General features: G+C 38.7%; 1 protein-coding gene across 2 annotated transcripts in view; it reads right to left on the reverse strand.

Annotated features, from left to right (window-relative positions):
- The window catches only part of LOC127413119 (NEDD4-binding protein 3-A-like), a 45,191-nt gene that overhangs the window by 25,768 nt on the left and 5,085 nt on the right, over positions 1–14,338 (reverse strand). The window contains exon 1 of one of the 2 annotated variants that reach the window (XM_051649996.1): positions 1,949–2,113. The exons of the other annotated variant lie outside the window; for it this stretch is intronic. The gene's annotated coding sequence lies outside the window, so the exon portion shown is untranslated. Of the gene's footprint in view, positions 1–1,948; positions 2,114–14,338 lie in introns of those variants that run through there. 2 annotated transcript variants of the gene reach the window in all.

The following is a 14,338-nucleotide window of genomic DNA, read 5'->3' on the forward strand; positions in this document are numbered from 1 at the left end:
CTTTATTCTGATGAGAAATTATAATTTGCATTTTGCTCAAACATTTTTCAAAAAAAAAAAAAAAACAATTCTGTCATACTCTGTCTTTTAAATGTTGTTTTATCGAATCAATATTATTTGAAATCTTGAACCTCATATCGTACATCGAATCTAACTGTGAGATAACCATATCGTCCCACCCTTATTAACAACACAGTGCAGGCAAAGTAAATGGAGCAAGAGGTCAGCAGTGAGGAAGGGCATCAGCTTCTATTGTTTAACCAGCTCTTTTACTGTTTACTTTTCTCATTGAGTTAATGTAAGCCAGTTCCTCTCTCTCTCTGACCTGTTTTTAGTGGGATACACGTTCCCTGTGCTGAGTGGTACATTCTGTACAAGAAGCAAGTTAGATAAGTGAGTTAAAAATGGGCATTCCACACATTTCTGTGGAGGTAATAATTAATATGAGCTTCATGGCTGTCCTGACTAGCATGATGAGATAAGACCACGAGAAAGAGGTCTAATCTACACAGAATAAGGCAGATGCTTTGGAATAAACATGGACGAATGAATTCTGAGACCCTAGGCAGGGCAGTGAAGCATTATATAATCAGAGCTTTGTTGATCCTCAGAAATGACTCCTCAGTCTGTTTCACAAACATTACATTGGTTTTCTAAGAAATCAGTATTTTCGCTATGTCAGAGTATCACTGTTCAAACAGGTCCTTTTATGCTTACAAGGTCATGACATCATCTTGGATTATTAGTAAAGGAATGTACTGGTTTAAAAAAAGTTAAAATTGCCACAGAAAATAATTTCACATTTACAGTAATGGACTTACAATGGAAGTCTATGGGGCAAGGAGGGTTTAAAAGCAGAAATGAGAAGCTTGTGTTTTGGGTAAAGCAATTATATTCATTCTTCTGCACCAATATTATAATTTGTATTCCGTACAAACAATTATTCGAGCTTTAAAGTTGTTATTTTAGCGATGGGACTACTGGTAGGCAATTGACTTCTGGTTGGTAACATTTTACCACAAATTTCATTTATTAACATTAGTTAACAAAATTAGGTAATATGAACTAACAATGAATAGTACTTTAACAGCATTTAGTAATCTTAGTTAATGTTTATTTCAACATATTGTAATACATTTTTAAAATCAAAAGATTTATAGGTTAAAATTATTTAATGCACTATGAACTAACATGAACTAACAATGAACAATTTTATTTTTATCAAATAACATTAACAAAGATGAATAAATGCTGTAGATATTATATTGTTAATTAATAGTTCATGATACTTAATGCATTAACTAATATAAACAAATGGAACCATTGTAGTGTTACCATTATTATTTTATGAATTTCACCATAGACTTCTATTGTAAATGCATAACTGGTTGAGTCAAAATTACTGTTTTTTTAATGTATTTTAATTCATTTTAAATATTTTAATAATATAATTACATTCAATGATAATTGACAGTATGTCACAGATGCTGTCAATAGAGCTTAACTTGCATTGAACCCCGAACATTCCTTTAATTATGACAGTTCAAGGTTTTCAGAGTCAGTTGTCTCAGAACACAAAGGATTTAATTAAACAATGCTCCCCTTGCGCAGTATTAAAGAATTAAGTTGGTGCAATGCATTTCAATTGCAAATAAGCTTCCCAAAGGCTACAAATATTCTCACTTCACAACTTTCTCAACAGTAAACAGAATGGAAGTTAATCAGCCGGACCATAATAGGTTTGTATGCTGAGAGGATCTTTTATGATGCAGAGAGAAAGAGAGACAGAGAGATACAGCCTTCTGTGAGGCAGAGAGAGTTCACTGTCACACTGAGACAGTATTTTAAGAAAAAACAGCCCATCCTTCTTATTTATTTGAAGTACAAACACTAGAGAGAAGCTTCTTTCACACAATGAAATGCGACTACATGAAATAAATATGTTCACCTGAGTAAAACTTGCTGTGGCTGCCCTCTGCTTTTGTTCCGGTCATGCATGTATCTCTGATTTCCTCTTTTCACTGAGGAAAGAGTTGATCCAAATGACCCATCTGCAGTTAAAGCATCTCGTCTCTCACTCCCATGGGCCTGCTGCCAGACTACAGCCAGGAAAACCCCTGGGAATGTCTCTGGTTACTCTCTCCCCTTGTTGCTTTCTGTAAAGAAAGCACGCCATTCTATGGGGCCGGTGTGGAAGAACCTGTTCTCCTTGCTTTGTGACAAATGTGAAGGACATCACTTTTGCCATGGTCAGCGATACTGAATGCTGATAATGCTGAGCTGACTAGCTATTTAAATGTGGAAATAACTTTATTTGTTTAAAGCCACAGAATTGAATGCTGTTTTGATGGAGATGTTCAGGGGCTCACCGCAGGACACGGTGTTGAATGGGAAACAGGTTGTGTTGTCATCTTGCAATGTGTCTAAACAATAGGCTTAGTATTGCACGCCACACCTGGCAGCCTTGGTGAGCTCTCTGCAGAATGAAATTACATCATCCTGGTGGGAGATACTTGAATTAGTGGGTGGTTGTTCTATATGAGAATTTTGGAAAGCAAGTTTCTCTCACCATCTGCGTGACTACAGATAAATTCTTTTTACTCATATTTACACTTTTAATCAGTTATCGATGCTTTAATCAATATTTAAGACCTTTTTACTATAAATTCTCCTCCCTGCCCAATAGGTGGTGATATGCACAAATAATGCAAATCACAAAAAACAAAAGAAGAAGAATCTGTAGGTGAAAGTAGAGATTTATTGTAAACAAAGAACTTAAATATTGATCTGTTTCTCACCCACACTTATCAAATCACTTCTGAAGATGTGGATTTATCCACTGGAGTTGCATGGATTACTTTTCTGCTGCACTTATATGCTTTTTGGGCCTTCAAAGTTCTGGCCATCATTCACTTGCATTGTATGGACCTACAGAGCTGAGATATTCTTCTAAAAATCTTAATTTGTGTTCTGCAGAAGAAAGAAAGTCATACACATCTGGGATGGCATGAGGGTAAGTAAATGATGAGAGAATTTACATTTTTGGGTGAACTATCCCTTTAATGTAATGTTTGCATACATTACTCAACTTTTTATTTTACACCCATTCATTCTAAATAGAGAAACGTGTAGCATTTTAGACAATAATAATATTAACTACAACAACATAATTATAATTATTATTGTTATTATAAATATGATTGATATTAGTATTTTTATTGTTATTAAATAATAATTCAATAATATTATTAAATATAATCATAATGCATATAAGGCGTAATAATAATAATAAACATGATTACATAAATAATATTATTCGATATATTCCTAATGCTTTTAAAGCTGTTGTAATTTATTAATTATTTAGTTATTATTGTGTCAACAAGCAGAAATAAAACTAACAATAAAAATAATCTTAAAAATAATGGGCAAAATAATAAAAAAAAAAAACAATATCAGTTGATCTCAACACATGACCATGAGATAAACTGTTACAGGCGCCAGAAAGGGCCTTTCACACCTCTGGAATGCTTCAGCTGATTTTGTGATACACTTTAACCGAAGTACAGTACGTCACTCTTGGCCCGAGATCAACCAGACAAACATTCTTACTGGGAGGGAGATTTTTGAAAAGGCCATATTTACATGGGGGTTATTTCACTGACAGTCTAGAGTAAGATCAAAAAGAACATAAATAGCTACTTATGGAAGAAGTAGAATTTATAATGATATAAAATATCCCCAGTGTTGATTCTTAAATACAGTGTTACATATTTTTTCCCCTCCAAGCAAGTCAATGTAAAAGATTCCATAAATTCAACAAGGAGAAAGCTTCCCCCAGATAAGAGAGGAGCTGAGAAGGAGTTGCGGAACAGAGCAGAGCAGGGGAGGAGATGAGGATGTGTAGTGTAGTGAGGGTAGACAAGTCTAAGCCTGCTCTCAGTTATCTATCAGACTCTTGATGAAAGACAGCTGACCTGTTTCCTCAACCTGAATCCACCATAAAACAGTGTGGGGCAATTTCTCAAGGGTTTATCTTGGAGAACTATGAAGAAAAGACTGAAATAATGTGGAAACAACAAAGCACAAGTGTAAATAAAATTTGAGTTGATCTCAGAGTTTAAAGAAATATATAAAAAAATAAACAATAAACATAAAATACCACATAGCAATGTAATATATATATATATATATATATATATATATATATATATATATATATATATATATATATATATATATACACTACTGGTCAAATATTGTAATTTTTTTTTTTTTTGAAGTTCTTTATTATAATAATTTTTTTTTTTCTTCACATTTTAGAATAATAGTAAAGTCATTAAAACTATGGAATAACATAAATGGATCTATGGGAATTATGTTGTGACTAAACAAAATCCAAAATAAATCAAAACTGTGATATATTTTTGCATCTTCAAAGTAGTCACCCTTTGCCTAGAATTTGCAGACATGTACTCTTGACATTTTCTCAAACAACTTCTTGAGGTACCACCCTGGGATGCTTTTTAAACAGTATTGAAGGAGTTCCCATCTATGTTGGGCACTTATTGGCTGCTTTTCTTTATTATTTGATCCAAGTCATCAATTAAAAAACAAATTAGTTTTATAATGAAATAAATTAATATGGTGGCACAATTATATTTTTGTCTACAAAACTAATTTCAAACATTTTAGCATACGCCATCAGATCAAAAGATTTTTAAGATCATGAGAAACATTTCAGTCAAGTGTTTCAAATATTTGACCGGTAGTGTGTATATGTGTATATATATATATATATATACACACACACACACATACTGATGAGCCAAAACATTATGACCACCTCCCTAATATGCTGTTGGTCCTCCGTGTGCCGCCAAAACAGCGCCAACCCGCCAAGGCATGGACTCTACAAGACCCCAGAAGGTGTCCTTTGATATCTGGCACCAAGACATTAGCAGCAGATCCTTCAAGTCCTGTAAGTTGCAAGGTGGAGCCGCCATGGATCGGACTATTTGGTCCATCACATCCCACAGATGCTCAATCGGATTGAGATCTGGGGAATCTGGAGGCCAAGTCAACACCTTGAACTCTTCATCATGTTCCTCAAACCATTCCCGAACAATGAGTGCAGTGTGGCAGGGCAAAGAACAGAAAAGGCTACAGTGGGCCTACCATTTTTGTACCTCAGCAGAAATCCAGACTTATCAGACCAGGCGATGTTTTTCCAATCATCTACAGTCCAGTTTTTGTGAGCCTGTAACCACTGCAGCCTCAGTTTTCTGTTGTTAGCTGACAGTACCCAGATGGGTCTTCTGCTGCTGTAGTGCATCTGCCTCAATGTTTGAAATGTTGTATGTTCAGAAATGCTTTTCTGCATAGCACTGGTGTAATGTGTAATTATTTGGGCTACTGTCACCTTCCTGTCAGCTTGGACCAGTCTGGCCATTCTCCTCTGACCTCTGTCATTAACAAGCCGTTTTCGCACACAGAACTGCTGCTCGCCGGATGTTTTTTGTTTTTCGCACCATTCTCTTTACACCCTAAAGCAAAGGTGCCCAAACTTTTTCCTATGAAGGGCCAAAAATCAAACTTGATCGAGGGCAGTGGGCCAAAAGTAAACGTTGCATATATCAAACTGTATTATTTTTAAAATAAATATTAATACTGCAAAACACACAGAACTCTAAAATTAAAATCATCAAGTGTCCTATACTTGCACAATGCACATAATTGATTTCAATATAATTTTTATGTATGTTGTGTCTCTCTCATTTGTGAGTCACTTTGAATAAAATGTCTGCTAAAAAGGTAAGCGTCTCTTAAAACATGGTTACTGTCTCTTTAAGAACAGCGCATCTCCTCACATTGAACACACGGTAGTTCTGTGCAGTTTTGCTGAGTTTTGGAGAGATGAAGATACAATGGCATGACATAATACTATCAAGTAAGATATTGTTTTGTTTTGTGACAAAGAAGATAATAAAGATATTTCTTATCATAGACCTAGGCTACACATTGTGCTGGATTTCACTCAGTATTACAATTTATTGGGACTGCCAAATGTAATAGGATTATTTAATTAAACAATGCTGTCAAATGTTTTTGCACAGTTAATGCATTTAGCCTACTTACTTTTATTTATTTTTTTTTCTTTTTTTTTTTTTGTGATTTTCTCCCCTTTTCTCCTCAATTTGGAATGCCCAATTCCCAATGCTCTCTAGATCCTCATGGTTGCATGACTTGCCTCAATCCAGGCAGTGGAGGACAAATCTCAGTTGCCTCTGCGTCTGAGACAGTCAGTCTGTGCATCTTATCATGTGGCTTGTTGAGCATGTTACCACAGAGACATGTGTGTGGAGGCTTCATGCTATTCTCTGCGGCATCCATGCACAACTCACCACACACACCCCACCGATAACCACATTATAGCGACCATGAGGAGGTTACCCCATGTGACTCCATCCTCCCTAGCAACTGGGCCAATTTGGTTGCTTAGGAGACTTGGCTGGATTCACTCAGCTTGCCCTGGATTCGAACTCGCGACTCCAGGGGTGGTAGTCAGCGTCTTTACTCACTGAGCTACCAAGGCCCCCCTATTTACTTTTATTTGACATTCAAACTGTTTTCCTGTTGTGATATCAAAAACTTTAATTGTACTTTTGCTTCTTTTCTTAAGAGGCGATGATGGATTAAGGCTGAATGCATTACATTATGAAAGGAAATAAAAGCTACGAAGCTCATTTCTGCAAATTAAAAAATTGACAGGCCTATTAATTTAGTTGACTCCAAAATATGATTATGATTAAGAACCTGCCAAAATATGGCATTGTATCTTATGGTTATTAAAAAACTTGCAGCTATCTGTTTTTAGGCAGCTCCTTGCAAGTAAATGAGATATCCTCACATTTGACAAACGAATTACAGTATGATGCACACAGATGTTACACACACCCCAAAACGGGGTTTAGTCAGAATAAGCAGATATGAAGTATTAGTGAATAATTAGTTAACTGCATTACTGTTTTTGTCTAGCTGGCAGGGCAGAAAAGGGATTATTAGGAGTACTGGTCTGTTTACTTATAGTGCTTGACGTAATGTTGTGTGGTGTTTGGAGTGAATGGAACCGTTGTTTATATTGAAATGCTCCATCACCTAACTTTATCAAGCTTGCATCACGGTGCGCTTCAGCGGTGAAATGCTGCACAACGTATAGTGCGTGTTCAAGACATATTTCTTTTTGGATGACTGTACGCACTATTCCGTGAGTCCACCTAATTACCTGTCATTTCTTGACACTGCTTCAGTTCCCACTCCATTTTAAACCAACTAGGTTCTGTCTGGCAGTACTGAATGCCCACCTCCGACTTTGGAGCTGGCTAATCGTAGTGAAGATTTTAGGGTGGCATCTGGGATGGCCAATGGAGCGAACTTTCAGACAGCACTTATTTAAAGGTCATTGAAGTACGCATATACATTTAAAAAAAAAAAAAATTACTTTTCAAATAAGCTACTGTTTTTGTAATGCAAAAATAAAACAAAAAATGTTTAAACAAAAAGATTAATTAAATACAGCCCGTTTGTATTGCCCGTGCATTGGCGGCGATGTTCACAGGTGGTGTGCGGCATGCCGCGATTGTCAGTTGGTGAATCCACTGGCCACACCAAAAGCGCCATTGCGCTCCCTTCCGCTGATCGAGGTCCCCTTCGAGAGAATTGGCATGGACCTTGTCGGGCCATCAGAGCAGTCAACACGCGGACATCGCTTTGTATTGGTCCTAGTGGACTATGCAACACGATATCCGGAAGCATCTGTATCTCTGTGCAACATCTCAGCACGTAGTGTTGCAGAGGCACTCTTCAAAATAATCTCCCGGGTGGGGATTCCGAAAGAAATCCTCACCGATCAGGGCACAACATTATGTCACGGACACTATGCGAGATTTACGAATTATTGGACATTAAGTCAATATGCATCAGCGTTTACCATCCACAAACAGATGGCTTGGTGAAGCGATTTAATAAAACCCTTAAAACATGATTTGTAAGTTTGTGCAAGAGGATGCTAGAAATTGGGACAAATGGCTCGATCCTCTGTTATTTGCAGTACGAGAGGTCCCGTAAGCCTCCACTGGGTTTTCCCCATTTGAGCTGCTGTATTGGCCGTGCCCGCACGGCGTGCTTGATGTCATACACGAAGCTTGGGAGGAGGGACCTTCAAACAGTGAGAATGAAATTCAATACATTCTTGATCTTAGAGCAAAACTCCACACCTTGGGGCAACTAACACAGGAGAATTTGCTCCAAGCTCAAGAACGACAGAGCCAACTGTATAACAGGGGAACTCGGCTGCAGGAATTTTCACCGGGAGATAAGGTACTCATATTACTCCCCACATCAAGCTTCAAATTACTCGCCAAGTGGCAAGGAACCTTTGAGGTCACACGACGAGTGGGGGATCTCGATTATGAGGTAAAGCGAACCGATAGAGGGGGCACACATCAAATTTATCAACTTAACCTCCTGAAATTGTGGAGGGAGGCAGCCCCTGTGACGTTGGCTATGGTAGTTCCAGAGAGGGCGAAGCTCGGGCCGGAGGTAAACACAAAACACGATCACGTCACACTTGCGGAGACCACCTCTCACCGTACCAACTCGCAGAGGTTGCCAAACTACAACAAGAATTCACAGATGTGTTTTCCCCTCTACTGGGTCGCACGAACATTATCCAACACCACATCAAGACCGAGCCGGGGGTGGTGGTACGTACCTGTCCCTACCTATTGCCCGACCATAAAAAAAAATTGTTCGGGAAGAACTAGATGCAATGCTCGATATGGGAGTAATAGAGGAATCCCACAGCGACTGGTCCAGCCTGATTGTTCTGGTGCCTAAGGGCGATGGGTCTGTACGGTTCTGTGTGGATTATAGAAAAGTCAACACGGTGTCTAAATTTGATGCCTACTCAATGCCTTGTATTGATGAGTTGCTCGATCGGTTGGGCACTGCTCGCTTTTACTTGACACTGGATTTGACAAAGGGTTATTGGCATATCCCCTTGACACCAATTTCCCATGAAAAACGGCTTTCTCCACTCCGTTCGGATTACACCAATTTGCGACACTTCCGTTCGGTTTGTTTGGGGCTCCAGCCACGTTTCAGCGCCCCATGGACCGAATCCTCAGACCGCATTCGGCTTACGCCGCTGCCTATTTGGATGACATCATCATTTATAGCAATGATTGGCAGTGGCATATGCAGCATCTGAGGGTGTTTCTGAGGTCGCTGCGACGGACAGGGCTCACAGCAAACCCTAAGAACTGTACGATTGGGCGGGTGGAGGTACATTATCTGGGGTTCCACTTGGGCCACGGGCAGATGCATCCCCAAATTGACAAGACGGTGGCGATTGCGACCTGCCCAAGACCCCAGACCAAAAAGGGGGTGAGACAGTTCCTGGGGCTGGCTGGCTATTATAGGAGATTTGTGCCTTACTATTCGGATGTCACCAGCCCGCTGACTGATCTCACTAAAAAGGGAGCTCCAGACCCGGCCCAGTGGACAGAGTAGTGCCAACAGGCATTTACACAGGTTAAAGTCGCACTTTGCGGGAGGCCGCTTTTGCATGCACCTAATTTCTCTCTCTCTTTTGTATTGCAGACAGACGTTTCAGACAGGGGGCTGGGGGACGTACTCTCGCAGGTGGTGGAGGGGGAGGAACACCCGGTGCTGTACATCAGCCGCAAGCTCTCCTTGAGGGAAACAAAGTACAGCACCGTAGAAATGGAGTGTCTGGACATCAAGTGGGCGGTCCTCACTCTCCGTTACTACTTGCTGGGGCAGGCCTTCACTCTCTGCTCAGATCACACCCCACTCCAATGTCTCCACCACATGAAGGATACCAACGCATGGATCACCCTGTGGTATCTGGCACTCCAGCCCTTTAAATTCAAGGTGGTCTACAGACCAGGAGCGCAGATGGCTGTCGCTGACTTCCTGTCCAGAAATGGGGGGGGGGGAGCTGTAGGCAGTCCGGATGTCTCCCCGGCCTTAGTCGGGCAGTGGGGATATGTGGCAGCGGGGGCGTGGTCGAGCATCCATCGAGAGAGAGAGAACAGTAAGGGTGCATACACCTGAGCCAAATTATGACTAACACCTGTCTCAAATTGTAGTGAGATTGGGGGAGCGGCATAAAAGGACCATGCCAGCACCAGATTGAGAGAGAGAGACTGGGTCGAGAACTTTACTGTGAAGTTGATGAGTTATTGTGAAGCTGTTGAGTTATTGTGAAGCTGTAAACCAGAGAAGAGGTCAATTAAAAGTTCCCTACCTGTGTTTGAAGAATCCAGTTGCCGGTGTCCTTCATTGTTACATTCACATAGGGGTTAGGGGGTTTCATAGCAAACAACACTAAAACTAAAAACAATTATAACATTTGATTGATGAAAACTGTTTGCAAAGTATCAGGACCACAGCAGAAAATATACATCTATGAATAAAGTTCCCAATTTAGTATATAACTACAAACTAAATTAAAAAGAATCGAAAACTAAGCTGAAGCTGAACACCCTCTGCTTGCTCTAAACTAGCAGCACCTGAACATCTAAATATCTCGATCTATAGAACAACCTTGTAAAATTCTGGAGAGCAGCCATTAGTTGGCTATAAAAAGAAACAATAAGAGCAGGTGTTTAACTCCTACCCTTCTGTAATGCAGCACAACAGTGAAGAGCTGAAAAACTGCAAACTGAGCACACATTGGGCGAATTCCAATCGAAAGTGATCATCCCTATGCCCTACTCACTACGAAAGACAGCGCTCTTGATGTGGGCACTTTGAAGGGAGCATGGTAGCACAGTTTAAGGGTAGCCTTCACTAAAAATCTTGTGAAAGGGCCCTTTGTGAAATAATTAACTTTCTTAATTTTGTTTGGAACAACTTTTCGAGTGGCATCCTCTTCCCGAAGTGCCCTTCAAGGGTGCATAAATGCCATTTGGTAAACGCCCATACTGTATATCCTCACTTCAGGGAAGACTTGAATCACAACCTGTTTAATGCAATGAGAACATGTGACCGATACAAAGTACTGGAATCACATTTTTTTATCGCTTACGATTTGTTGGAAACTTGACAAGGAAGAAATGAACATATCAACTACATGTCACAGCTTAAATGGAACTAATTATTAATTACTTCCTCATTATTACTAGACAGTTTTCACCATAAAGCAACTTACAGTAGCCTATACTAAATGCAAGAAAATCACAGTGAATCAACCTGGGGTAAAATGGTAAAAAGGCAAAATTTTTACCAATAACTCTTCAGTTCCTAGGACTACAACCCTACAACCTTGCATGAGCAGTCCAAATGAATAACTATTAGACTGCCCCTATCCCAAACTAGCACATCACCTTAGCTAAACAGTTTCAGGGTGATGCTGTAAAGATATTTGAGGCACCATTTAGAGTTTCTCACACCAGCAGAACCCTCTGGAAATCCTCCAGACACCCTTTGAAAAAAGCGTATCAAATATCCTATATATGTACTCATGAAACTTTAAAATATATTTAAAATGCCTTGAAGCCTTTCCCTTAAGATAGGGTTTCTGAACGAACCATTGACAGTCCATAGAGTTTGTCTTTCTTGCAGGAACTAAAAGTACACAAAAAAAAATAGCTCTTTGGCTAAACTTAATTGATAGTGGTTCCATGTGTTTGAAATAAGTTTTCTTTACTTAAATTTACTATGTAATCTCAAAACAAACACTTTGTGTAGAAAGAATCTAGCTAAATTGGGTAAACCCAACAAAATTAGACGTGTCAATGTAACAAAACAAAAAATTATTTTATTTCTTTATGTATTAACTAGTGAAAGTGAATGTTATCATGCTAAATACATGTTGGTTAGAAGCACTACAGAGTGTAGTTTAGTAACTATGCTTTGGTTTGCACAGCAATTACTCAATGAAGTGAGCAATCAATTTCATGTGACATATACCTGTCCTCATCGTTAGCTCAAGCTCCACTTTTCACCATAACGGAAACCCCCAAAACTCCAACATAACAGAAACTCTTCTAAATATCAATATAACAAAACATTAAACATTAACAAGTATAATAATAAATAATATCATATTATTTGATATTCAAATAATAAAATATCACTTAATTTTAAAATGTACTCTCCCTTTACAGTTCCATGCAAAGCATGCTGAAAAATGGAAATCCCCTGCCGTTTCAATGCTACATCGACACCATAAAAGGTATTTATGTAGTCCCAACACAAATGGATTAAGGAAACTTCCATTTTACAAATTTAAATTGATAGAACACAATGAAATCAAGATGTGATAAAATGTTCTAGAATTGTTTTGCTTTAGTTAATTTTAATTAAGTAAATTGAACAAGCAGCAAAATCCTTTCAGAGAAATGAAAGGGTGTCTGGAGAATCTCCAGAGGGTTATAATGGTGTGGCAGCTAAGGAACCCCAAATGGTGCCTTGAGTATCTTTTCTGAAACCACATCTTTTGTGTATGCAACCTAGTGTACGATTCATTACCTCATTATGTCAGTCCAACAGCAACAAATGCTATGACTGCATTCACCACTCTATTCAATACACAATAGACCCACATCCAAATGTTCTGTTTTGTAACCTGATATAAACAATAGCTGTCAAGGCCATTTTACAGAGTTTTTACCATCAAACTTCAACAAAACCTCTATTCTCTACAGCCAAAGAAAGTTTATGTTCACCACCATGGTGCTAAAGGGGAAACAGAAATTTTTTCTTACCGGCATAAACCAGTTTGAAATTCATGCTGGTCTTAGCTGGTCTTTTGAGCCGGGATGACTGCATTGACAAAACATTTTTAAACTATCAGCCAAACCAAAAGAGAGTTGTTAAAAGGGTCATGAAGTGTTATTTAAAATAAATAAATATATATATATATATATATATATATATATATATATATATATATATATATATATATAATACTTTCCTGTAATAAAAGTTTTTTGCACCAAAACAGTAAATGCCCACATAAATGCCCACTGTTATGATTGGCTATCATCATGCAGCCCTCAAATTTAGCAAACTCAATCAGAAGAGAATGAACATAAGCCCCTCAACATTATATATATATATATATATATATATATATATATATAATTAAAAAAAAACAGGGTTTACACATAATGCTCATCCAACACATTGCATCTGAATATATTAATCTGTTAATCTCAAGCACTGTTATCACTCAGCACCATAAACTGTCAAACAAACATGACATTTGAAATCTTCATGAATGAAACGGTATACGTTTTTGAAGTGTTTTTAACTGCCCCATCCTTCAATAACAGTTCCTCTGCAAAGCTTGAATCGTATTATGTCCAGTTCACAAGCGATAGAAGACGACATGAGCCGAAAAAAAAATGCACACACATAGTTCAGAGCAGTGAAACTAGACGCACATCCATACAATATCATCCTGCACTGAGGCGCATATCACTGGAAACACATCAAAACGTTCAAAGACGTCCATCTTAATACATGTTTACATACACTGATGAGCCAAAACATTATGACCACTCACAGGTGAAGTGAATAACATTGATCATCTCCCCACAAGGCCACACAGAATTGCCTTTCAGAGTTGTAACTTGACACCGCATCTTTTAAAAGCATCGAGATACATGGCAGTGGTCAAAGAATCTGTGTAATTCATGTTCATATACAAAATAATTCAAAATAGTCCAGATGGGTCCCCTTTGGTGTTATGTTAGGAATTGTTAGCCACACAAGTCCTCTCTCTAACTGAGTGCCAGGGGGCAGGGCCAAGGGTGCTATGATGCATGTTGTGGGCTGTGTAAATACAAATGAGCAATGTTTCGTGACGTCATGAACAGACAGATTTCAAAATGAGACGTTCTGGCATCTATAAATGCTCTTTTTAGACTGGGGAGGAAGTTTTGAGTTCTAAAATGTACAGTATGTTTTTATAGTATAGTTACCTCTTATACAGTATGTCTAAATATCAAGGAACATTTGATTCTCCATTTCATGACTCCTTTAAACCAATGTGCAAGAGCACAGTCTTTTTTTTTTTTTTTGATTTTTTCCCCTTTTTCTCCCAATTTTGGAATGCCCAATTCCCAATGCACTCTAAGTCCTTGTGGTCGCATAGTGATTCGCCTCAGTCCGGGTGGCAGAGGACAAATCCCAGTTGCCTCCGCGTCTGAGACAGTCAACCCGCGCATCTTATCACGTGGCTTGCTGAGCGCGTTGCCACGGAGTCATAGCGTGTGTGGAGGCTTCACGCCACCCACCGCGG

Source organism: Myxocyprinus asiaticus, chromosome 22 (genome assembly GCF_019703515.2).
Source record: "Myxocyprinus asiaticus isolate MX2 ecotype Aquarium Trade chromosome 22, UBuf_Myxa_2, whole genome shotgun sequence".
NCBI lineage: Eukaryota > Metazoa > Chordata > Actinopteri > Cypriniformes > Catostomidae > Myxocyprinus > Myxocyprinus asiaticus.